This window comes from Nelumbo lutea, chromosome 2, assembly GCF_056320005.1.
Source record: "Nelumbo lutea isolate HS-2025 chromosome 2, American lotus-T2T, whole genome shotgun sequence".
In the NCBI taxonomy this organism is placed as follows: Eukaryota; Viridiplantae; Streptophyta; class Magnoliopsida; order Proteales; family Nelumbonaceae; genus Nelumbo; species Nelumbo lutea.
Genome location: NC_142685.1, coordinates 42,837,704 through 42,864,558, shown reverse-complemented (window position 1 = coordinate 42,864,558; position 26,855 = coordinate 42,837,704). Strand labels below are relative to the sequence as shown.

At 45.9% G+C, this 26,855-nt stretch overlaps 1 long non-coding RNA gene across 1 annotated transcript in view; it reads right to left on the bottom strand.

Moving 5' to 3' along the window:
• Positions 1 to 4,375: 4,375 nt before the first annotated feature.
• Positions 4,376 to 26,855, bottom strand: part of LOC148870188 (uncharacterized) — a 38,337-nt gene continuing 15,857 nt past the window's right edge. Inside the window, exons 2-3 of the long non-coding RNA XR_016107238.1 lie at positions 4,703 to 4,946; positions 4,376 to 4,627 (exon numbers count right to left, since the gene is read on the bottom strand). This is a non-coding gene — a long non-coding RNA (uncharacterized LOC148870188). The remainder of the gene's footprint in view (positions 4,628 to 4,702; positions 4,947 to 26,855) is intronic.

Here is a 26,855-nt window from a genome sequence, read left to right as displayed (position 1 = left end):
TCCTCATGGGTGCACACTTGCTCATGGGGACAGTGTTGGACCGGCACTGCGCTACCGATACTCAAGGGAGGCTTGGCATGCGGGCCTGGCTCAAGCATGTCCTTTCACCTCGCCAGACCCTTGCCCAAGCTGAGTGAGCTATTCCGTTGCCCTTGGCGCACGGGTGTGTTCCGTCCCAAGCGGTTGCCTACCATCAGGGCAAACAGGTGCCTGTCATCATCGGCTTACAGGAGACCCATCATATCGGTGCCAAGTCACCTCATCGACGCATGGTCGCCTTCCATTATGGTTGTCCCCCTTTAGCACGTAAGCGGCGCCTCCCATGGATCGGTCTGAGCCAGGAGAGTGCCCCGGCCATTGGACTTGAGGTCATGATCCAGTGCTACTGACTTTGGTGGAGCCATCCCATCGGGCAACTCCGAGCCTCTATGCGTTATAAAGGCTTGTCCTGGCCTGCCTTGGCCAGGATGCCGCACGGGTTTCTTCCGCTGTAGAATTACCCCCGTGACAGTTGGTATCAGAGCCAGTTGGCTAATTGCAACAGCAGTTGGTTTTCAGCAGATTAGCCCAGAGCCAGTTGAAGCGGTCGTTTCGAAAAGCAGCATTTTGTGGGGTGTGGTCCCTAGTCACCTCCACCCAGGATCGAGCAGATTTCATATCAGGCCTGGCAAGAGGCCATTTCATTGTTCGTGTCCCCATTCCAATGACACTAAAACAGCTTCCCTTGCGGTTGCAGACGCTTTGGTTGTTGTCCTCATGCGGTGGCAGACGTGTGAGCCTTGATAGGATTGTGAGTACACTGCCCGAGCAGATTGTTTATCAAGCCTATCAAGAGGCCATTCAATGTTCGCGTTCCCATTCCAATGACCCTAAAACAGCTTCCCTTGCGGGTGCAGACGCATTGGTTGTTGTCCTCATGCAGAGGCAGACGCGTGGGCCTTGTTAGGAATGTGGTTACGCTAGCCGTTGGAGCATGGCGGCCCTACACCGGCAAAGTTTCAGGTGGACATGCTCAGTTTCCAGGTTGAACACTTGCAGCAGCAGAAGCTCATCACAAGGCGAGTGCATGTTCGGCAACTCATGGGTAAAAGTTGCCACACTCGCGTTTGAAGCGGTCAGGTCTCCTTGAGGCAGCAGCAGTGGGGCCCCCTCGGAGTGAAGATGTAGCCCGAGTCGGCGAGGCGAAGCGTAGTTTCGAGGGCCCAGAGAGCATAAGCCATGGCTAGGTTTGAGTAACCCGAATCGGCGAGGTGAAGTCTACAGGCCAGCATGGTGAAAGGGTACCCATGTCATCGCCAACATGAGGAGTAGACCTATCAACATGTTCGGTAGCATCACTGAAAAGCTACCAAGAAAACGGTTGAGCCTTGAGGTAAGATGATACATGGGGCAGACCTCCGCGAAGCACCACACACATTTCTTCGAGGGCCCTTCTTTCACAGTTCAACGGCATAGCCATTGCGCGGTTTGAGTAACCTCGACACTGGGGGTGAAGTCCATGCAGGCCGGCATAGTGAAATGGTTCTGTCCCCATAAATGGACACCAATATAGGCAAGACCCGGGCTAGCCAGACGAGCCCTGGAACTGGCAAGGAAGTGGATGGCGCGGGACACAGACACCCATTCACGAGGAAGACCCATTGTCGATGACGACAATGGATTGAGTGGGGGAGCCTGTTACGGTTCAAAGTAGGCTTAGCCTTGCCTACGCTTGGCAGGCTTACGTTAGGGACATCACCATCATTTTCGCCTGTAAGATTTTTGGGAGAACTGATGTCATCTTCAGGCAGACCACCAAAAGCTTAACGTACTCTTTGAGGAGGGGTGGTCGACCTCCTTGGGTGCCTAACCTTGGCACTCCTAGACCTTCATCCCCTTGCGGGGTGGCCCTGGTTAACGGCTAGCATGGCTACCAGGGTTCCTCATGGGCGCACACTTGCTCATGGGGACAGTGTTGGACCGGCACTGCGCTACCGATACTCAAGGGAGGCTTGGCATGCGGGCCTGGCTCAAGCATGTCCTTTCACCTCGCCAGTCCCTTGCCCAAGCTGAGTGAGCTACCCCGTTGCCCTTGGCGCACGGGTGTGTTCCGTCCCAAGCGGTTGCCTACCATCAGGGCACACAGGTGCCTGTCATCATCGGCTTACAGGAGACCCATCATATCGGTGCCAAGTCACCTCATCGGCGCATGGTCGCCTTCCATTATGGTTGTCCCCCTTTAGCACGTAAGCGGCGCCTCCCATGGATCGGTCTGAGCCAGGAGAGTGCCCGGCCATTGGACTTGAGGTCATGATCCAGTGCTACTGACTTTGGTGGAGCCATCCTATCGGGCAACTCCTAGCCTCTATGCGTTATAAAGGCTTGTCCTGGCCTACCTTGGCTAGGACGCCGCACGGGTTTCTTCCGCTGTAGAATTACCCCCGTGACAGGAGTTCGTTCGAAACTTCAAACGAAATACCGCTAATGAGACTTTGAGATGGAACGACAGAGGTGCCGAACTAGCCTTCGAAAGTTTCCACGCTTCAAACCTTCAATGTTCAAACTTCAAATGAAAATAAATAGACCAGTGGGCTCGTCTGAAACTTTTAGCGTTGTCCAATTGTCCAATTTCTGTCCATTCTATGAATGGATGAATCATTTTCGGACCGATCCGAGTCCATATCAATTTTAGGACCGTCCAAATCCATCCATAACACTTCCGATCGAACGGAGTCCACCCCGAAACCGGTCCATTGACACCCCTGACGCCATATTCCGATGAAGCCAAGATGCCACCAACTGGTCCCATTTCAACAGCTGTGCCATCATACTTGGAGCCGAAGGGGGACGACCCTTCCCTACTACAATAAGCTCTCATACTCTCCGCTTCGTCCCATTTTTAGAACCTCCTCCACAAAGTTTCCTTTCGCCTTCTCTTGATATTCTGCCAATCCATCCCATCTCATCTTGAACCCCGATTCAGCCGCCTCATCCAACTCCTGTTACGTTGTTTTTAATCAAAACAAAACAAAACAAAGTAGTTAGATTTACAATTCCCATCAGTTAATCAATCTTTGCAACTGTTTTTTTTTTTAGATTTTGAGAAGGGCGTATATTTATGCAATTAAATCTATTAATTTAGTTATAAAAATCTATTATTAAAAAGGTATTTTTATTTTATCTAAGTATTGACAATTTTATCAAAATAAAAAAGTTATTTATTCATTTAGAGATGAATATCACTTATCCCAATAAATAAATTTATCAATTTTTTCTTTCAAAATCCAAAAAGCTAAAATCTCCTTATATAAAACAAAATTATCCCTTTTAAATAAAATAATATATACAGTTATCTTTTCTTTATAATAATAATAATAATAATAATAATAATATAATTGAATTGTCCTATATATACAGCTCAAATCTTTCAAATGCATGCAGACATGTTCGTCGTCTTGTCTCTCAATGTACCGTACACTCTGTTCACCGAAACCACTGTCCACAAGCACCGCCACCGAGCAAGGTGCATTCATCGGTATCCTCTGCTTCACGCCTCTCCAACCGGGTCCTACGTTCTCCATTTCCACGTGGTACTCGTGTATGGTAGTCAAGGCCGATATCGCCGTCATCGGTCTTGCCCTGACTCGTCCGAGTTGAGCGTACGTCTCGAACGCGACTGGTAGTCAAGACCGATATCACCAGGTTCACCCTCTTTTCTTCCGCCACGTGGTACACGTCCTCGTGCATGGTAGTCAAGGCCGATATCGCCGTAATCGGTCTTACCCTGACTCGTCCGAGTTGAGCGTACGTCTCGAACGCGACTACCACTTGATCATGGAACTCTCCTCTACGCAGAGGATTGCCGAACGGGACACCGTTCTTGCGAAAGCGCCTTGCCATGATAATGAGGAGGAACGCTCAGTGAGCTCGACGAGGTGCATGATATAGAGCTTGAGGGATTTTTTGGTGCCCAGAGTCGACTCAATGAGATTGATGAGGGAGGAAATGTTGCTAGTGTTGGATTTTAATCTCATAAAAGATTAAATTCAATGGATTTGATTGATCAATTACATGAGAAATTGTATCTGCACACTTAATTAAAAAATTAATTTATTTCTTATAAAACTCAGTTTTGAACTTGTCCCATATTTGGAAAATTATAAACTTTGTTTAGAGCTGATTTACACCTTAGAAATAGCAGAGGCGAGTACGGGAGTTTGATACTGCGAAACGCACGTGCACTTTAGAGGCGCATTTTGCTCATGGACATCTTTGGTCTTGGTGTAATGCTGACCGTTGATCACTGTTGATGAGATCAATGATCACGATTCGATCAGGTGTGATTAAGAGTCACAATTCAAATTTAACAGTCATTAACTGTTAACTACTTTTTAAACAGTCATAATATTTTAAATTGTGGTTGTTCAATATGCATTCTCTAAATTAGAACCTACATTTTCTTCATATATCTTCATAAACTATTTAAGGAGCATGAATCAGATTCTAAAAACACAAATTTTCAAAATCCTCTTTCTCTCTCTCAGTCCGGTCTGTTACAATCTCATACAAAGTTTCTCCGGATATTCTTTAACTTTATTGGTTGCAGATTCTCGCCCAAAACTCTATTGTATCCTAAAAACGGATTTATCTGTAATCTAACAACAAACTCAGTAAAACTAAGTGAAGACAAATAACATCCTAAAAACAATGTCTTCAAGCGCACCTCAAAACTTTTCCTCTAATGTTAGAATGACCCCATTTTTTCAACAGCCAGGTCCGTGGACGTATCCGAGGATCCGAAGCTCGATCTTGGTGCTAGTGGAGGACGATTCCTGTTGAAGCTTGCGCGGTGTGTGGGGAGAGACGCCGCGTGCGGGATTGTAGATGGCGACAACGACCGGGGTGGTTATGAAGGTAGTGAAGATTGCCATGAGGACTAGGATTGCGAACGTCTCGTCGTTAAGCACCTGTAGAGTCCAGACTCACTGAGTCAAGAAATGAAGAATAAGATAATTAAGGGCGAGTCCAGACTAACCCACGTGGAGGATTTCTAGATGCTCTACCTTTTTTTTAAAGCAAAAACTAGATAATCGTATAAGTAAAATTAAATTAATTAATTAGCTGTTGTGTTTTAAGTTTTAACTGCTGCTGTTCTGATTTGGAAAGTCTGGTCATTGGTTTTAGGGCCTCAACTATTTCTCTTTCAGTGAAAACCGAAACAAAAAATAAATAAATAAATAAAAGGCAAGCCTCAAGCTGATAGGAGATGGTCCAAGCAGCAATGGTGGTAAATGCTGGTTATACCAGTAAAATTGTAAAAACCTCTTCGTCCTACGCACAAAACACTACATACGTGAATTAGGATTGAGAAAAGAATGTAACAAGCCATTTCATGGGGATTATAGATCCCAAGAAATTTCAGCTTGGTTTGGCAAAGATCTGTTTTATTTTACTAAATAGTTATTATAAGCACAGGTTTGAAACAAGCTCTACCATTACATTTTTAATTATTCGACATTTGTTTAACATCAGAAGTTCAACGATTACATAAGACTCATTTTTAAAGCATTTGAATAGGCTACTTCTCGTTTTCTATACTGGTTCAGCCTTCTAGCTTCTACTAGTAAGAAGTATTGTTTTTAGGTTCAAGATTTTTCTCTTAAATGTATAAACAATTTCTAGTTGGATTTCCACATGGAAGTGCGATCTGATTGCTCCCTGCTGGAGGATGATCTGGTTTCCAGTCGGACGACGAGCTAGATGAATCTGCAAGACAATATCAGAGAACCCGGGGTGGCTAATCCGGCGAGATCGCTCTGATGCTTAAGTTAGTAATCTGATGCGAGCTGAAGAGATTTGAGAATGTAGAGAGCTAGAGAGTAGAAAAATCACACGTACCTTGTGCCATCGGGGTTAGAGCCTTTATATAGTTGAGTAGTCGTGGGGCACCGAAAGAGTTTCGGGATATCCGAGATGTGGAGATGAAGCTCGCTTCGCTTCCGAAGGAGCAGTATACAGGTAAGGCTCATCTCGTTCCACTTCCGATTCCGACGGAGTCAGGATAAGTCCTTATCGTGATCCCGGAAAAGTCAGGGTCTGTTACGCGGGAGTCAGTTACATGGCGATTCGAGTTGTTGGTTCCGAACTGGTACTTCGGTCTTTTAGTTCTGAACTAGCTTGAATATCGAGGTGAGCCTTGAGCTGAGGCAGCCTTTGTGCCGAAGTGATTGAATACGCGAGCTCAATTGTTGCAAACTGAACATGTCAGGATGAGTTGTCATCTCTTGGTCAGGTCATGTCCACGTGTCCCCTTTTTACTAGGTCGGGCCAAATCACCCTTCATCAATTGGCCCCCACTCCCCAAGCCAGGGGTTTTGACCCGATGCGGGGAGTTCATGACGAGTCCAGGTGGATTTGGCACGAGGTCTAGGAGGCTTGTCGAGCGAATCGTTGGTCGGACCTGTTCGGCCGCCTGGCTCAACCAAGAATAACCCAAATCGCATCTAGTCTATGCGTAGACGTCACACTATCTATAAGCTTCGCGGACGTCAAAACACGCGCTAAACCAATTTCAACCTCAGGGGTCGCGCAACCTATTTTCCTAGGAGTCGTCGGATCACTTCAATCTCAACCGTTGATTCTCAGACACAATGGCTATAAATAGGGGCCCGTGACTCATTTGCTTTGCCACAAATTCGCTAGACTTTGGTCTGAGGTCACACTCAAGTCCTTTAGCTCACTGTCTCTTCAGTTTGGTGTCTTTTTGAGATCGTCTTCCTCTCCTCGATCTTTCCTTTCGTGGGTCTTCCCTAGCTCTCTTTTGATTCTGCGTCTTCCATATGTCTAGTTTCAGTTTTGATAATCTCTTAGATGGGAGCGATGGATCCATTGGGGCCGAGGTGGGTACCTTGACTTAGGTCGTAGATCGCCCTACTGAAGAAGTTACTTCGGGTCAAGATGCGGTCTGCGATCCTCTTGAGGTGGAATCACCCCGGGGGGAGTGAGAGGCCTCAGGTGATCTGCCTTCCACCTCTCATCGAGGTCGACAGCCAAACAACATTGGGGCCGAGGTGGGTACCTTGACTTAGGCTCCTGTCCCTAGTAGCTCAGTATAGGCTTCCGAACAACTTAGTCTACAGTATTCCTCTAGGTAACTTCCCTTGGGAGCACGGTCACGACGAGATCGTGATCTTCGAGGAACAACTCGTAGTTGGTCTTCATCTTCCACTTCACCCCTTAATAGTCGAGGTCATAAAGCTTTTCAACATTACCATTGACCAACTGCACCTGAACTCCATTCGTAATATAGTAAAAACCATCTCCCTTTTCCACGACTATAACCATTCCTCTCGACCTTGATATCTTCTCCTCCATTCTTTCTATAAAAAGGAACCCGTCCTATGCTCTGCCCGAACACAAACGAATTAACTACCTGTCCCCACGTCCGAGCTACAAACTCTTGTACAAGCTCCCAAACAAGGTCTCGGCCTAGAAAATGCGTTACTTTGTGGTCCGCAACAATGAGGGGTGGCCTTTCCCAACCCACTGGAGGGCGATCATCCAAGACCCCGGTGTCAGGTTGGACCTGAAGACAAGGGAAGCACTCCGATCTTGGGCGGAGCTCGGTTTGAAGTTCGTGGACTATGTGACCAAGGATAAGCTCGTGCAAGCCAGTCTGAGTCCTGTTAGGTCATCATTTGTTGTATTTCCTTGCTTTATCTTGATATTGTTTCTAACTGTGCTTTGGTTGCAGCTATCATGCACATCCCCACGACCGAACTTTTCGAAAGTATGAAGAATGGGAAGAAGAAACGAGCGTTGAAAAGAGCTCGCATTGAGTCTCCGTAGGCTGTCGTTCTAGAGCCCGAGCAGCCATCGTCATCTGAGCAACCTCTCGTGATTGACCTAGTCGAGGAGAAATCTGGGAAGCTCTCCCTGCCCCACACGCTCGAGGAGGCGATGTCTTTGGAGCCCACCCCTGCAGCTGCCACTTCTTCAAGCAGCAATGAAGCAGGTCAGAGCATTCTGACTTTGAAATATTGCCTTCTCAAGAGCAAGAGCACAGTGTACGCCGAGGAGGTGGCTGGCTGGGCCGAACTGCCGGTCTCTCAACTCGGAGCCCGAGCGGCTGTGGCTACCCACTACATGGTGGTAAGTTTTCTGATTTGACTTCTTTGATTTTGTACTTCTTCGACCTTATGCTAACGCTTGTTTTCTTTTGGCAGGTGAACTCTGCTATTCACGCCTTGACTTATTAGTTCGAGGTGCATTTGAAGCGGTCTCTCGCAATTGAGTCTTCTTCTTACGAGGCTCATACCGATCTAAACTTGGCCCGCAATGAAGTTAACCAGCTGAAGAAGGATGAACGGGCTAAAAAGAAGTTGACCACGTTGTTGATGTCCGAGAAGGAGGACCTCGCGGCGCAGAAGGCAACACTGAAGAGGGAGGTGGAGAACCTCAAGGCTCACGTAAAGGTGCAGACTGAGATACTCCGTCAAAAAGTGGAGGAGGCCAAGGTCATGTCATCGAGGAATACAAGGCCTCTGAGGAGTACCAGAAAGAGATGATCGAGGTGGAAACCGCGAGTTACCGCAAAGGCTTCAAGCTCAGTAGGTGGTTGACCCGACATGAGTTCCCTCAGCTCGATCTCAGCGCCATTACCACTCGAGGATTATGAAGGAAATGGTCACCAAAGTTGTTGAAGATCTGGAAATTTCTATACTATATACCTCGGGCCTCCGAGCTCGGTTCATAGTGGAAATTTCTCTTCTTTTTTTGGCTTGTATTCAAAAACTTTACATAAATGAAATACAAACATTTTGACTATCTTTGTGCAAAAAAGTTATAAGTGTAAATAACTCCTGAACTGGCGAACTAAACCAAGTAGGAGTAGAAATGTGTAGGTTACCCTGAACTGTCGAGCTAACGAGCTGGATTGCAAGTAGAGATAACCAAAATAAAATTTTTCCAAGTGTAGGTTACCCCGAGCTGTCGAGCTAACAACTAGACTAGGAGTAGGGGTAACTTCGCATATTGTACGCCGAGGTGGGCGGACATTGTAGGGTATATACCCAACTGTCTACGCACAGGCTACTCGCTTAGGTGTCAGTTGTCCCTTAGAGTTGAGTCGTCGGGCCTGACTTCAAGTGGGATCAACCTGTTGTTAATGGCAAGGTGGGCTAGACATCGTAGGGTTTATACCCGAACTGTCTATGCCTTGGGCATGATGGCTGATTTGCCTATGCCGAAGAGGCGACTAGGACTTGTCTACCTATGCCGAAGAGGCAAGTAGGACGTGTCTACCCATGCTAAAGAGGAGGCTGGGACTTATCTGCCCATGCTGAAGAGGCGACTGGACTTATTTGTTGTGTCGAGGTCATATGTCAGCTCGACATCATGGTCCTTAGGCTTTTGGGAGTGACCACAGTCCTCTCTCTAATTCGGCAATCACAAGTAGTATCTTCTTAGGTTCCCAACGTTCCACGCTCGAGGTACTTGCTTCCCTTTCAAGGTCTTGAGCTCATACGTACGTTCCCCGAATACCCGTCTTACTTGGTATAGACCTTCCCAATTCGGTCCGAGTTTACCAACACCGGGCTCAGGTACCATAACATTCCGAAGAACCAGGTCGCCGACATGGAAGTGTCGCTTTTTAACCCAGGCGTTATAGTACCGAGCTACTCTTTGTTGGTAAGCCGCAGTCCAGATGTATGCAAGGTCTCGTACATCTTCCACCTGGTCTAGGTTAGTACAGAGCTCGTCATCATTTATCTCTTCGTCGTAGGCCTCCAAGTGTAGTGTATGCACCTCAATTTCTGCAGGGATCACCGCTTTTATGCCGTAAGTGAGGTTGAAGGGAGTCTCACCTGTGGCAGTCTTGATGGTGGTCCGGTAGGCCCACAGCACACTGGGCAGTTCGTCAGCCCACAATCCTTTGGCTCGAGCTAAGCGAGCTTTCATTCCATAGAGTATGGCTCTGTTGGTGACTTTTGCTTGCCCGTTTGCCTGGGGGTGTGCTACCGAGGTGAAACTTTGCTGAATTCCCATCTCAGCACACCAATTCTGAAACTTGGCATCATTGAATTGATTCTCATTGTTGGAGATGAGTACCCGAGGTAGCCCGAAGCAACAAATTATGCTCCTCTAGAAGAAGTTTTGTATGTTGCGGGTTGTGATCGTTGTTAGGGGTTCCACTTCCACCCACTTCGTAAAATAGTCCACTACTATGACCAGAAATCTCCTTTGTTCTCGCAGGCAGGAATGGGCCAAGTATGTCGATTCCCCACTATGCGAAGGGCCATGGGCTGGTGAGGTATTTGAGGCCGGCAGCAAGTCAGTGGTGGATGTTGGCGTGCCTCTAACATTTGTCGCACTTCTTGATGAGCTCAAGTGCGTCTGTTGTCATCGTGGGCCAATAGTAACCTTGTCGCAATGCCTTCTAGGCGAGAGCCCTGCCCCCCAAGTGTCTGCTGCACAAGCCTTCATGGGTATCGCGGAGAACGAGCTCGACCTCTGAGGGTCGCAAGCAGCGCAAGTAGGGGAGCGTGAAAGATCTCCTGTATAGTTGTCCGTCTACGATGACGTACTTAGCCGACCGGTACTCTACACTTCGGGTCGCGTTGCGTTCCGCAGAGAGGGTCCCATGAAGTAGTTAACTCACAAGCGGGTCAATCCATCTCGGCTCTGCTTGTGCTACGGGAGCAACCTCTCCTACTCCTCCGAGAATATAGGCCGAGATAGGTCCTTTATGTACACGGTCCGCATGGTGTTGCTGCTTGTGCTAGCTAACCGTGACAAGGCGTCGGCCTCATTGTTCTCGAATCACGGGATCTACCCAAAGAAGTAGGAGATGAAGCCGCACAATATCTCCCTAACTTTGGCCAAATAAGCTGCCATGGTGGGGTCATGGGCTTCATATTCACCGTTGACTTGGTTGACCATGAGCTGGGAATCGCTGCATATAAGATGCTTAGCCTTCACTTCCTTTGCTAGAATGAGCTCGGCGACCAATGCTTCATACTCAGCTTCGTTGTTCGATGTTGCGAACCCGAATCGGAGCGCGTATTCCAACTTTACCCCGCTTAAACCGTACAGAATTATTCCTTCACCGCTTCCTTGTTGGTTGGACGAGCCGTCAACGTGGAGGATCCAGGACTTCTCGTCCTACGTCGGACCTGCTGTAGCAAAGATTGGTGCCGCACTAGTTGAAGCTTCCACCGTATGCTCAAGCTCGGCCAGATCGAGAGTTACGGTACTGAACGTAGATTCTGCCACGAAATCGGCCAAGGCTTGGGCTAAATTGCCGTCCAAGGTTCGTACCAGATATCATACTCACTAAGTTCGATAGCCCACTTCGTCAATTAGCCAGACACCTCGGGCTTGAGCAGGATCTGTCTCAGAGGCTTGTTGGTGAGGACGATGATGGTGTGGGCTTGGAAGTACGGACGAAACTTGCAAGCTGCTATGACTAGCGCGTACGCCAATTTCTCGATCTTCGGATACCTGATTTCAACATCCTACAACACCTTGCTCGGGTCGGGTCAGAACTGGGGTACTAGCTAAGTATCTTTTTAGCTCGTCGAAGGCAAGCTGACACTCCGCGGTCCACTCGAAGTCTTTACTCTTCTTTATAGCCTTAAAGAAAGGTAAGCAGCGATCTGCCGACTTAGACATAAAACGGCTCAAAGCGACTATCTGGTCATTCAACCTCTGAACCCCTTTTAATTTGCGAGGTGGTCTCATATCTAAGATGGCCTTTATTTTTTCCAAGTTGGCTTCGACGCCACGTCAGTTGACTATGTAGCCCAAGAATTTACCCGAGGTGACCCCAAAGACACACTTGTTGGGATTTAATTTCATGTTATACTTTCAAAAACATTTTGTAAATTGTTTAATAAAAATTTTGAAAATTAGGTCTTAACGACCATGTCATCTACATAACATTCAACTTTATTGCCGATTAACGGCTCAAAAATCTTGTTTACAAGTCTTTGAAAAGTTGTCCCGGCATTTTTTTAATCCGAAGGGACCTTATAGCAGTACAATCTGAGCTCAGTTATAAAGGTCGTCTTTTCTTCATCGACATGGTCCATCCTGATCTGATTGTAACCAGAGTATGCATCTAGAAAGCTTAGCAACTCATGCCCTGAGGTCGCGTCCACTAGGCGGTCGATCTATTCAAGTCGGTATAATCGGCGCACATGCGCCATTTACCGTTGGCCTTTTTTACCAGAACTGGGTTACCTACCCAGCTCGGGTAATGAACTTCCCTGATGAAGTCTGCCGCTAAGAGCTTCCCAACCTCTTCATCGATTACCCTCCAGCATACCAGGGCGAGGTTGCGCTTTTTCTGTCTAACTGGCCTGACTAAGGGATCGGTGTTTAGCTTGTGAGTTAAAATTTTAGAGTCTATTACAGGCATTTATGCCGCGAACCAAACAAATATATCTAAATTTTGAAATAAAAAGCTTACCAGCTGAGAGCGAAGTGGCTCCTCGATCGAAGCGCCGATCTAGAGGGTCTTAGCTGGGTCATCGGTCAAAACCGAAATGTGAACCGTCTCCTCTATTGGTGTAGCTCGCTCCTCGGCATACTCCGTAGGTCGCTCGAGCTCGATGTCAGCAGCTAGTTTGTCTTTCCCCTTGAGGATAGCAACGTAGTATTTGCGAGATTCGAGCTAGTCGCCTCGCGCAACCCCTATCCCGTAGTTCGTAGGGAACTTCATTGCCAGGTAGTAAGTAGGCGTACAACATGTGTAACGGGTCGGCCTACTATGGCATTGTAAGGACATGGGGTCGCGACTACCAGAAACGTGTGCTTGAACCTCGCTATGTTCGACCACGTGTCGACCTCCACGGGTACTGAAACTCGCCGTAAGGGTTTGACTTCCTCGTCGCTGAAGCCTACCAAGGGAGTATCTATAGGCTTTAGGTCACTTTCCGGGAGCTGCATCTTGTCAAAGACGTCTTTGAACAGTATGTTGACCGAGCTACCTGTGTCCACTAGGATGCACTTGACTTCGAAGTCGTTGAGTCTTAGCTTTATCACCAGGGCGTCATCGTGAGGATACTGGATCCTGCGTGTATCATCCACCGTGAAATAAATCGGCTCTTCAATTCGAGGTTGCTTTAGCGGGTTCTGTTCCTCACTTTCTAGTTCACAGATTGAAGTTCGACCTATTGCCAAAGTGCACCCTGCGATGATGGACCCGCCAGTAATCATATTGATGACTCCGCGGGTTGATCTCTCCTCGGGCAGTTGCCGTGGCGGCTACTCATTCTGTCTGTTGCTGGACTCGGGAGCATTCCTTCTTTGGGTCTTCTGTCAGTCTGTTTGCTGATCTGCTTGGCTTCTTTCTTATCTTTGTATGAAATTCTTCAAATACCCACGACATATGAGCTCTTTGATCTTGTCGTGGAGGTTCCTACAGTTCTCTGTACTGTGGCCATGGTCTTTGTGAAAGTGATAGTAGACATTCCTGTTTCTGGTGGCGGGATCCCCCCTCAACCTAGGAGGCCATTTAACAAAGGAGGAGTCTTTGATAGCCATCAAGATTTCACCTCGCTTAGCGTTGAGGGGTGTGTAGTTCGTCCTTTCAACAGGTGGGGTTTTGGAGCGCTGACCTGACTTGCGATATTGTGAAGGAGATTGGCTCCCAGACTTGTTTCCTCCCCTGGTCGAAGACTTACTCTTTCTTCTTTTATTCCTGTAATTACCAATGTTGTCATCATTTCTTTTTCTCTTCTCTGCTGGATTGTCAGTCATCTGATTCATCTCTTCCTCGTTCCGATGAACTGGTCGACGAGCTTGAGGAATTTTGTGATGTCTTTCGGTTTATTGGCCACCACATGCCATTTGAATTCCCTGTGAGTTATGCCCTTTTTTGCTATCGTGAGTCTCACCATTGGGTCTAGGTCGGGGATCTACAAGCAAGTGTCATTGAAATGCATGATGTAGCTTCCTATGGACTCCCCTTCTCTTTGAACTACATTAAGGGGACTCTTTTGGGACCGTAGACACTTCTTGCTGGTGATGAAGTGCGAGGTGAATAACTCCACGAACTGCGCCTAACTCTTGATTAATCCTGACGCGAGGTTCCGATACCATGTGCGAGCTACTCCTTTGAATGTGGTGGAGAAAGCTATGCACATGCAGGACTCATCAACCCCAGCTAAGTGCATCTGGGTCTGGAAGGAGTCCACATGATCATTAGGATCAAAGGATCCGTCATACTTTTCGAGGTGAGTAGAGGAGCGGTCTTTGTAGCTACAAGCTCGCCTCTTCTTTACCTTTAACCTGTTCCTGTTGGTTTGGTCTCACGAGCTTGTTGTTCTAAACTGAGGTTCGGCGTGCCTTGCGACGCCTTCGTTTCTGCTTCTTCATCGGCTCTGCATTGGTGTTGCTAACCTCTGTATGGTCTGGTACTGTTCTACCGCGAGGTAGCTCTTGGTTCCTTGGATTTTGGGGTTGACTGTCGTGGATGGAAGGGCCTTGCTTTGAGTTCGCGGCTAGAACCCCGAACCGGTTACCTGCGAGCGATCCGCCTTCTTGATGCAAACGCCGAGGAAGAATGGCTCTATTGGGCTGAGTGTCCCCGGACCTGTTTCTGATGTTGCCTTGTGAAGCAGGCGGGGTGATCTATCTGCCTCTCCTCCCACGAGGTGAGACTTGGCTCCCAAGAGGAAGTGGGACTTGGGAAGTCTCCTCGCCTTAGTGGGGAGATGAGTGATGTTCTGCATGCGATGTCGATTCTGCTGAGTTGCTGGGTGTCGGGGTGGAGCTGGCTGCTTGCTTTGCGACAGTGAAGGGAACTACTACTAGTAGTGCTGGTAGAACATATACTGCTAGTATTACTGGAACTACTGGACCTGGATGGCCCTCACACAGTGTATCAGGTCATCGAACTGGGATTGCTCGACTCCGGGGGGAACCACAAACGGTTCAGTGAAGGTTGCGCCCACCACTGAAGGAGCGAGGCGTTCACCTATGTAACATTTTGTGGCACGATCAGTGTTGGAACCCTAGCTGCAGTAAGCGGTATGGTGAACTGACCAATGCATACTGAAGGAAGCTAAGGTTGCCCCCAGAGACATTCATTTCATTGCTCTGTCCAACGTGATAGGAAGATGCCATTGACTTTAGATGAAAGCTGTTAATTTTGTGAAAAAGGCTTTTTGATCGTCTTCTCACAAACAGCGCCAATTGATGTAGCGCGATTTGACTGCTCCCTGTTGGAGGATGATCTGTCTTCTAGTCAAACGGCGAGCTAGATGAATCTGCAAGACAAGATCAGAGAACCCGGGGTGGCTAACCCGGCGAGGTCGCTTCGATGCTTAAGTTAGTAATCTAATGCGAGTTGAAGAGCTTTGAGAATGTAGAGAGCTAGAGAGCTAGAGAATAGAAAAATCACACGTACCTTGTGCCATCGGGGTTGGAGCCTTTATATAGTTGAATAATCGTGGGGCACACGAAAGAGTTCTGGGATATCTGGGATGTGGAGATGGAGCTCGATCCGCTTCCAAAGGAGCTAATCTTGTTCATCTTCTGATTCCGACGGAGTCAGGATAAGTCCTTATCGTGATTCTGGAAAAGTCGGGGTCTGTTAATTCATCGTGATCTCGAGAGATTCGGGATTCGTTAGAGAGACCTCTAGAGTTAGTTATGCGGGAGTCAGTTACATGGCGATTCAAGTTATTGTCTCCTAACTGGTACTTCGGTTTTTTAGTTCCAAACTGGCTTGAATACCAAGGTGCCTCGATGTCGAGGTGAGACTTGTGCCGAGGTGGCCCTGCTTCAAGGTGAGCCTTGAGCCGAGGTGATTGAATATGCGAGCTCAATTGTTGCTAACTGAACTTGTCAGGCTGAATTGTCATCTCTTGGTCAGGTTGTTTCTACGTGTCCCCTTTTTACTAGGTTACGCCAAACCACCCTTCATCAGAAACTATAGTAAATTGGTCGTCTCAATTTAAATTAGAGGTAAATTCTTTTAGTTCATAGATACTTAGATCATTAATTTAATCCTCTCAATATCTCGTAGGTTTCTGGGTGGTTTGTCACCGTTCAGAAACTTATTGGGTCACTTCTTCCTTGCTGCCCAGCAACTATACCTGAAACACAGTTCTCTCTAGTCGTTCATAGACTGCTCTTCTTCAACTTACTCTAATAGGTTATAATTATTAGGGTCTCCTAGGTCTCTTCCCAAGGTAGAAACCCCTCTTAAACCATTCTACAAACCAGCAACGTAAGAAAGAATAGAGGGGAAGCAAATGAGAAAGAAAAAATGGAGAAGAGAAAACGAGCCTTAGTCTTCTAATGCTTTGATACCAAGAAGACTTCTGAGCAAGAGGAGAAGAAAGAAACACAAATAAAGTTCTAGAAACTTGGCGGCAGTTTCCTGTCTGCCCATCCCAAAGTGATATTTAAGCCAATGCTTAAAAAGGGGGGAGGTAAGGGTTCCTCTCAGCACAGAACTCACATGCGCCTCCTCATACTCTACTTTCTTGCACGTGCATTAAATGAAATCATTAAAAATATACAAGAAAAAAATTAAAACCCTCGTGCACCTCTCTCTCTCTCTCCCCTTTTCAATGGGTTAATAGTTTTTCTCTATTTTTTATTAATTTAATGTAGATTTGTTTCATTGATTATTTTGGTTCAACAATAAAATGCAGCAAGAAAACACTTGACATGAGCTTTTGGTTATTGTCGCCAGTTCAATTTTAAATTTGTTTTTTGACTTGGTTATTGATCTCATGTTTAAACATATTAAAGAACGGGGGGTAGCCCATCCTCCAAATCCTTAACCCCCCCAATCTTAATGGCAATGGGATTTCATCCCAGGTTCTCTGCTACAACTAGCCAAAGAACCTATCAACTAAGCCACCATCAGTTGCTTCTCATGCTAAGCAGTTGATTTATGTACTTCTCAATAACTAAAAAAGAAAAAATTATTTTTCTTACTATTTTTCCTACTAAGCAGTTGATTTATTTACTTCTCAATAACCAAAATCACCGTTACTTCATTTTTTCCCTTTAAAATACATTTTTATAAAGCAGTCCATGCATGACATGGGTCACCGCCAGTAAACACATAATGGCACATAATAGCACATATTAGCACAGCCCAAATACATATTCTCACAACACTTCTTTAACGAGTTTCTATTTGCTAGATAACACATAATAGCACATAAACACATATAATAATGTAAGCAAAAGCAAGTGTAACTTAGCCATTTCCCCATAGAAGCATATTTTTCATTTTCTTAGATGGACTTGGAAATGTTTCACAACAAAGCAGTCTAGCATCTCATGAGAGTTTAGATTCTCGAGGCATTATGAGTACAAAATACATATTAATGATACCTTTGCAACTACAGGCAGAGCGTCAAAAGCAATCTTAAGAAGGATAATGCTTGATATCAGAACCTGTCCCCTTCTAACATTATCAACACCAGAGGCTGCATTGAAAATTTTGTTTGGCTTGAAACAGTAGTCACAGAGGACCCTATCTTGAATGGTATAAATGGACCAGTTCATCACCTCTATAACTATTAGAAGTATGCAGCTTCTAGAATATAGCAAGCTATAAACATCCTTCTCTATAACACTGTATCTACACTATTTTCAAGAAATTCTGCTTACCAATTTCGTTGTAGTGTAAGCAACTTAAATATTATTATAGCAGAACTAGTCCACTAAGTTCCATACTAGGGTAGTACAAACCAATTCCCTAAAATCTCAGCGCCAAAACCCACTAAAGAGATTTAGTCATGTTATTCCATCATGTACATTATAATCTCTAACCAATGTCGTAAGAACAGAGGTGAACTTGACTGCCGGAGATAATTCCATAACCTATTTCAAGCCATTATCCTGGTTCCAAAGCCTTCCTGTGTTCATCTTTGCTACAAGTACTCAAAGATTCTGGTCTAGTCCTAGGAATTAGATCTTCATTTAATAAATTTCAACAATAATTTCTTCACATAGTCATCTCTCACCAACACCATTTGCTCATCACCTTTGACATATCGAGCACTCTTGGTCTTTCAATGACAATTAAAATTATAATTTCCAATTTTGAATCTTTAACATTTCCACATTAATTTGAAAAGGCAGAGAGTAGTTTTACTAATACAACCATTGTACAAGAAAATCATTAATTGATATCTGACAGAAGAAGTTGACCAATATATGATTGACAACGTACCTATCAAAAAAACATCTGTTTGATAATGTACCAGGCAATGTAGAGGAACATTGATAGCCTTGATGCCTTTTCAAGTCTGAAGAGGATTGGGCTTGGAGTAGTCTAGTCCTAGATAGGAATTTCCGTACAACAGCCACATTATATGTGTCTTATGCAGATATTCTTGTAGTTCAAGCATCAGTACAAAATTTTTCTTTTTAGTGGTATTGATAAAACAAGTTTTCCATGTCATAAAAGAATGAATTATAAATTGCTCTAAATGAAGGCACATACTGATAGCCCCCAATTAACCTTACGTATGCCAGGAAGAGGAAAGGTCAACAGTCGGCTAAGGGGGGGAAAGGTATGGGGGAGAGTATAAGAAGGGGCTTTGGGATTGGGGGAGAGGTATGTTTTTTGTGGAGTGAAGAATACTGTGAGTGATTGGGAGAGCAGGTGGTCTCTCGAAGAACTGACCAATTGTTAATGTTTTGTTTTCTTCTGAATGAATACCAGTTCCTTTTGTTGATGTTCGGGTTGTGTAAATTCTGCTGAGTCTGAGAATTGTGTGTGAAGTTTCTGGGACATAACACAGACATGTGGGCTGACAGCACAACAAGAAAAAGGCATGGCCATCAGAAGATAGCTCAAGCGTCTCAACCAGTGTTTTCACATACTAGGCCATACACCCACATAATCTATAAAATGTGAAGTTATATAAATATAACTAAAGATTTGATAAAATTTGTATAGATTGACAACTAGAGACACACAAACCTGTAGGAAGCAAAACCCAAGGGACATCATGGTCCCAGAAGTGTTCATAGGAAGCGAGAAGGATGTTGATAGTGGTGGTGAAGGGAGGCTAGGAGGATATTCAAAAGAAAGCACCACTTCTGGAATATGAACTGTATCAGCATGATGGAAGTGGTAAAATATTTATTGTAATGAAAATGCAAATCAATTAAAATAAATAGCAGGCTATGATGTAAGAGTGTTGACAAAGCATTTAAGCAAAGCCACCCAAATATACAAACAGACCCAAACCAAAACAACTAAAATAAGCATTCAGCATTCCCATAAACCAAATGCACAAATAACTAATCAAACTAGTTGAAACCTAAAAACCAACACTTCACTGAGTAAAATAAAGTAAAATAGATTGAAATGAACAACAAAAATTTAATGTTACTTCAAGTGTTCTATTTTTAGTTTTTTTATGGTTTCAGACTAGTTGGAATTCTACTTGTTGAAGTTTTGAGTAATAGTCCAGAAGATATTTTTCTTCTGGGGGAATAGATGCAAACCAGAACTCTCAACATGTCACAAGAATAGACTTAGAGGAGGGAGTAACCCTAACCAACAGATTTAAATAGGAACCACAAGGAAAACCTACCTGAAGAGTTAAGAACCCAAATTCATTTATCCCCAACTAAGCTATAAACAACCACCCCATCCAACAAATTCAAAAGACAAGAAATAGGAACAAATTCAAACTCTATTTGGATGCAAGTGGTCTCTGCCTAAAAGTTTGCACAAGTTGTTTGATGTTTCCACGCTCAAATCGTCAAAGAAAAGAGGGAGATTAATAGAGATGTGTCGGGGCTACTATGACTTGTACTTGATGAGAAGAAAGGAATGCACAAATTTTTATGGAAAAAGAAAGAAACAAGGAGGCTTTAATGGAAAACATTATAGTTAGGTGCACACCAGAACTGTCAACATGCATACAGAATGGACTTAGAGAGGGGAGTGATCCTAACCAACAAATTTGTTTGCTGGAATACAGTTGCCGAAGGAGAAGAGAAGAAGAAGGAGAGGAAGATTTGAGAATAGCGGCAATGAATCTCTCAGCCGGCCCAACTCTATTATAAAAAAGTGTTACATAATATTACATAAATAGACTAAAATGCCCCTGATTAGTGATAGGAAACCTAGACAAATAAAACACTGAATAAGATTAGGTCCAATAACTAAGGCCCAACAACTAATGACTTAAGACCCAACAAAGATAAGCATACATATTAAGACAGCCGAACCAACACTCCCCCTCAAGCTAAGCATGGATATCAATTATGTTTAGCTTGCCAAGTAAGTTCAAGAATTTTTTTGAAGCTAGCCCTTTAGTTAAAACATCTACGATTTGCATCTCGGAGGGAATATAAGGAATGCTGAGTTCTCCTGAGACTACTCTTTCTCTGACAAAGTGGTGGTCTATCTCAATATGTTTCGTTCTATCATGTTGTACTGGGTTATTTGCAATGTTGATGGCAGCCTTGTTGTTATAGTACAACCTGAGAGAGTACTCGATCTTTATTCCAAGTTCACCAAGAAGGATCTTAAGCCACAAAAGTTCAGCAATACCATGAGCCATAGCTCGATATTCAGCCTCTGCACTTATCAACTTGCATCTCTTTTCTTCTAACCTCTTCATTCCTCACAAGGTAATAGACATGATGTAAGTCTAGCATTTCATCCCTTCCCAGAATTTGGGACCTTATGCTCTCATATATTGGATTTAAGCCAGCCAAAAATTTAAATGCTATGCCCTATTCAGTTTGTTTGTCATGCCTTTCCTTGTCTCTGGCATTCTCCCAATCAAGAATAAGGTGATGATCTAGCTCCTCCAATAGTCCTTCTAAGGTAGCAAAATATGTTGCAACAGTCATATCCCCTTGCCTCAAGGCAGCAATGTTTTGATTCAGTCTATAAATTCTGGCATTATTTTTTCTCTACCCATAAGTTTTAGACACTTTCTCCCATATCTTGGCAGCAGTGGAGAAATGTTTAACAATCCTAGCTACCCTTGGAGTCATTGAAGCAAGTAGCCAGGACATAACAGTAGCATTCTCCTTACGCCAAACTGCATATTCCACACTACCCACTTCAGGTTCCTTCTTCAGCCCGTCCAAATAACTAGTGAGCTCCCGGGATGTGATGAAGAGCATGGCTGAAACAGACCATTCTCTGAAGTTGTACTCATCCAACAACACATTAGTGATCTGCATGTTGTGCAGATTTGGATTCTCCAGATTAGGAGACCTCCCACCAGTCCTAACATCTCTAGAAGACACTTCCCCGGATATAGAATACATCTTCTCCTACTTGCAAAGATCAAAGCTGTAAACACAATATACAGAAAGCTATTTCAGACTTATGAAACTTGTTGCACTGCAAACTCAGCCCTAAGAACCCGTAACAGAGCTGAAACCACGAGCACCACACGGCTGCACTGTGCTCTAATCACTGTTGTCGCAAACTGTAATCTGGTGTGCTGACTTCTGCTGTGTTCTAATCACTACTGTCGCAGACAATAATCTGCCCTATGACCAGTTCTAGGATTGCCGCAATCAGTCCTTCCACCTAGATCTGTTCAACACAGATCTCTCTTAGCCGAATGGCTACAATGTTGTACTGAGTCTAGTAGGGCATCAACTTCTGGGACTAACTCCCCTTGGGCCCTACAACCAAGGGAAACCCTAGATGTAGGTCCTGTTATGTTCTACGACCAACCCTAGGGTTTCTTTGCAGCAACCAAGATAGAAAAAGAAAAAGACGGAGAGTTAGAAGAGGAGGCGGCAGCTGTAACCAGGTGAAATATTAGAGCTCTGATACCATGTTTGCTGGAATACAGTTGCCGAAGGAGAAGAGAAGAAGAAGGAGAGGAAGATTTGAGAATGGCGGCAATGAATCTCTCAACCGGCCAACTCTATTATAAATAAGTGTATTACATAATGTTACATAAATAGACTAGAATGCCCCTAGATAGTGATGGGACACCTAGACAAATAAAACACTAAATAAGATTAGGCCCAACAACTAATGACCTAAGACCCAACAAAGATAAGCATGCATATTAAGACAGTCGAACCAACAATATTAAAAGAGGAACCACAAGAAAAACCTACCTAAAGAATTGGGAACCCAAATTCGTTTCTCACCAACTTAGTTATTAAGAACATCCCCATCCAACAAATTCAAAAGACTAGAAATAGGAACAAATTCAAACTCACTCTTGGATTTCTACTAAAATCTAAGTTCCAATCAAAACCAAGGGATGAAGAAGGTAGAACAAACTCAAAGATTGTTTTCTTTTTAAGATTAGAGATGGTAGAGACAAAGAAATACACCTTTCAATAGGGATCCCCCAACTAGAGATCTTCCTACAATTTAACCTTGTGGCCAGACAAGAGATAATGCATGATGCGATTAAGAAATAGGGGAAGAATAGTATGGATTGTCTTCCAAGGACAAGCAGGGGTATCTCTACGCAAAACTCCGGTATCCCAACCATTCTATGAGAACCAATGAATGCTCACTAAAACTTTATGCCAAAGATTTTCGATTTCCCATTAAGCCTCCAAAAATTTATGCCATCGTGTTGTGGTAAGTATTCATGGGCTCACAAATAAAAGTTGGGATGATGGACTATCACATAGAATTACTCTTGACTCTCTTTTGAGAGACATCCATGGTATCCTCCCAATGTTCATTAATCACATCAAATATGACCATGTCTTGGCTAACAAAATCAAATTTTAGGAAGACCCTTGGGTTGAGAAGTCTCCGTTGAGAGCTCGCATGCTTTACTTTTGCCAAGTATGCGATCATGGACAGTTCGCGTGCTTCGTACTCGTCCGTTACCTGGTTGACCACGAGCTAGGAATCGCTGCAGATGACTGTGCTTTGCTCTTACCTTTTGCGCTAGGTTCAGCCCCGCTATCAGTGCTTTGTACTCTGCCTCGTTCTTGAATGCCGCAAACTCAAAGCGTAGTGTGTATTCCAATTTTGTGCCACCCGGGCCGCATAAGACTATTCCAGCCCAAATAGTTTGAGGAGCCATCTACGTGAAGGATCCAGGGCTCCTCATCCCAGTTCGCGCTTGGCCTGACCAGGAGAGATGCCACACTGGCTGCTAATTCACGGGGTTCAGACTCTATTGGCTTGGGAGCTCCGGGTTAACCCGAACTGGGGATCTCGGGCTCAACCTGCTTAGGGGCTTCGAGGCTGAATGTGCACTCGGTGATAAAATCTGCTAAGGCTTGGGCCTTAATGGCGGTCTGTGACTTGTCTCAGAGGTTTGTCAGTCAAGACGACGACGGTGTGAGCTTGGAAGTACGGGGGGAGTTTTCGAGCTGAAATCACCAGTGCGTACGCTATTTTTTCTATCTGCGTGTATCTCGTCTCTACTCCCTGCAGAATTTTACTAACATAATAGACGGGCCGCTGGACCCGATCTACTTCCTTTATTAGTACCAAACTGACCACCTCGTCGCTCGCCGAGAGGTATAGTTCTAAGACCTCGCCCTCCTCGGGTCTGGCTAAGGTTGGCACAGTGGCAAGGTAGGTTTTTAGCTCGTCGAACGCAAGCTGGAAATCTCGGGTCCATTCGAACCCTTTGCCTTTGATTGCCTTAAAGAAAGACGGGCAGCGGTCTGCCGATTTGGACATGAAGCAGCTCAAAGCGGCTATGCGACCGTTTAGCCTCTGAACCACTTTTACTTTTCGGGGTAGTCTCATATCTAGGATGGCCTTTATTTTGTCCGGGTTGGCCTCAATACCGCACCGATTGACAATGTACCCTAGGAACTTACCCGAGGTGACACTGAAAACACACTTGTTTGGGTTCAGTCTCATTCTATATTGACGCAGAATTTGGAAGACATAATTTAAGTCTTTTATTAATTCCTGTGAGAATTGTGTTTTGACGCCCATGTCGTCTACGAAACATTCTATTTTCGTGCCAATTAAGGGTCGAAAAAGCTTATTTACAAGTCTTTGGAATGTCACCCCAGCATTCTTTAGTCCGAAGGGCATGACCTTGTAACAGTACAGGCCGAACTCGGTTATGAAGCTGGTTTTTTCCTCGTCGGACTAGTCCATCTTGATTTGGTTGTAGCCTGAGTAGGCGTCCAGGAAGCTTAGCAGCTCATGTCCCGAGGTCGCGTCCAATAGGCGGTCAATTTGGGGCAGGGGGAAGCAGTCTTTTGGGCAAGCTCGGTTCAAGTCGGTGTAGTCAACGCACATGAACCACTTGTCGTTTGCTTTTTTCACCAACACTGGGTTGGCTACCCAGCTCGGTAATTAACATCCCTTATGAAGTCCGCTACGAGGAGCTTTTCGACTTCTTCATCGACCGCCCTACAGCGCCTTGGGGCTAAGTTGCGTTTCTTCTGTCTAATGGGTTTGACTACAGGGTCAGTGTTAAGTTTGTGAGTTATAAGGCCAGGGTCAATACCGGGCATATCCGTCGCAAACCATGCAAAAATATCTAAATTTTGAAGTAAGAAACTCACCAGTTCAATTCGTAGAGGCTCCTTGACGGAAGCACCGAACTGTAGCTCTCGCGCTGGATCTGTAGCCGAGGTCGGGACCGCAACTATTTCCTTAGTGGGCAAAGCTCGTTCCTCGCCCTACTCTGTAGGCCGCTCCAGTTCAAGGTCGTCGGCTGCCTTGGATTTTCCCTTTAGGGCGGCAACATAGCATTTGCGGGACTCAAGTTGGTCGCCCCGCACTACCCCCACACTGAAGTCCGTGGGGAACTTCATTGCCAGATAGTAGGTGGAGACCACTGCCCACAGAATATGCGTAATTGGCCGCCCTATTATGGCGTTGTATGGGGAGGGGGTCGCGACCACCAGGAAATCGTGGTTGAGTCTTACCACGCACGGCCATGTGCTGACTTCCCCAGGGGCCTGACTTCCTCTCCGCTGAAGCCCACCAGAGGAGTGTGCGCGGGCTTCAACTCGCTTCTCTGCAACTGTAATTGGTCGAATGCCGATTTGAAGAGGATGTCTGCCAAACTGCCTGAGTCCACAAGTACGCGCCGGACTTTGTAGTCGCTGATCCTTAGTTTTATGACGAGTGCGTCATCGTGGGGATAGTGAACACCTCGCGCGTCGTCTTCTGTGAAAAAGATTGGTTCTTCCGTCTTCGGCCTCTTTTGAGGGTTTTGCTCCTCCCGGGCCACCTTGCAAACTGACGTCCGTGCTGCTGCCGAAGTGCAACCTACTACCACCGAACCGCCCTCTATCACGTGGATGGTTCCCCGAACCGGCCTCTCTTCTAAGGGAGGTCGCAGCAAGGCTTCGGTCGGTCTGCTGCTGGACTTGGGGGCATCCTTTTCGTGTTCCCCTTGCCGACCTGCTTTATTGTTATTGTCATTATGTATAAAATTTCTCAAGTATCCGCGACGGATGAGTCTCTCTATCTCGTCCCGGAGATTATTACATTGTTCGGTACTATGACCGTGATCTTTATGAAAACTACAGTATAGATTTTTATTTCTCTCGTTTGGATAATTCTTTAGGCGAGGTGGCCACTTTATGTAGGGGGCGTCCTTGATCGTCATCAAGATCTCGGTCTGCCTTGTGATCAACGGCGTGTAATCCGTCCGAACGGCTAAGGGAGCTCGAGACGGCTGGCTTGGCTTTGCCTCTCAGGCCTGGCTTCTTCTGTCGCCTGGGTTGGAGAGCTCGCCTTCTCTTTTTCTTTTTTCGACCCCGCCTTCGGTTCTTTGGTTGATTTCTTCCTCTGTTCTCATTTACTTATCCGCGATCTTGAGGAAATCGGCCACGGTTGCTAGCTGACTGGCCACCATGTGCCATTTGAATTCTTTGTGCGTTACCCCTCTTTTGGCCGTTGCGAGCTGTACGGCGGGGTCTAACCGTGGTATCTGCAAGCATGCTTCATTGAACCGCTTGATGTAGCTCCGGATGGATTCTCCTTCCCTCTGGATTACCCCGAAGATACTTTCCTCGGTTCTGGGGCACCGCTTGCTGGTAACAAAGTGTGCGGTGAAGATCTGCACGAACTGGACCCAGCTTCTTATTGACCCGGGAGCTAGGTTCCGGTACCAGGTGCGGGCCACCCCTTGAAGGTGGTGGTGAAGGCCACACACATGCATAACTCACTGGCCCTAGCGAGGTGCATTTGTGACTGGAATGCGTCGACGTGGTCGTTGGGGTCAAAGGACCCATCATACTTGTCCAGATATGGAAGTTTGAAGTATTTGGGCAAGGGGACTGCTAGAAGTTTTGATGAAAGGGGGGAAGGAACTGAGAGAATTGGGACAGTTTTTACCTCGTTCGAGCTCGTCTCTTCCTTGCCTCTGAGCTCGGGTAGGACACGGGTAGCAGTTCGGCGACTTCGTTGGCGCCTTCTTTGAGCGGGCCTGGTGTTGGCGCTACTGGCCTCCGTGTTGCCGAGCTCGATGAGCCCGGAATGTTGGTCTGCTGCTAGGGCGTTGAACCAGTTCTCCGTGAGTGGGAACTCGGGCTTGGAGCGCCGAGGTGACTTTGAAAGCGAGGTTCCTGACCCACCAGCGAGCTGCGAGGCGGGGGTAATTTTTCTTTGCTTTCGGTCTGGGCATGAGGCCTGGCTATTAGGGGGGTTCTGGGGTTGGGAAGCTTCTCCTCGGTGAGGTCGTCCACCTTGAGGGGTGGCCTTAACCGGCATCGAAACAGGGTGCCGGGGGGGAAACAGTGGCTAGTTTAGGGGTAGCTGAGGGAACTGCTGCTGATAATGGTGTTGGGAGAGGTGGTGCAGTACCTGGTGTTACTGGAGTTGGTGCTACTGGAATTGTTGCATTTGGGCTTGCATTGCCCGCATGCATTGCATTAGGTCGTCCAGCTGGTTCTGGCGGGTTGCCAGTGGGACAGCAGTTGGTTCAGCGAAGTTTGTTTCAATA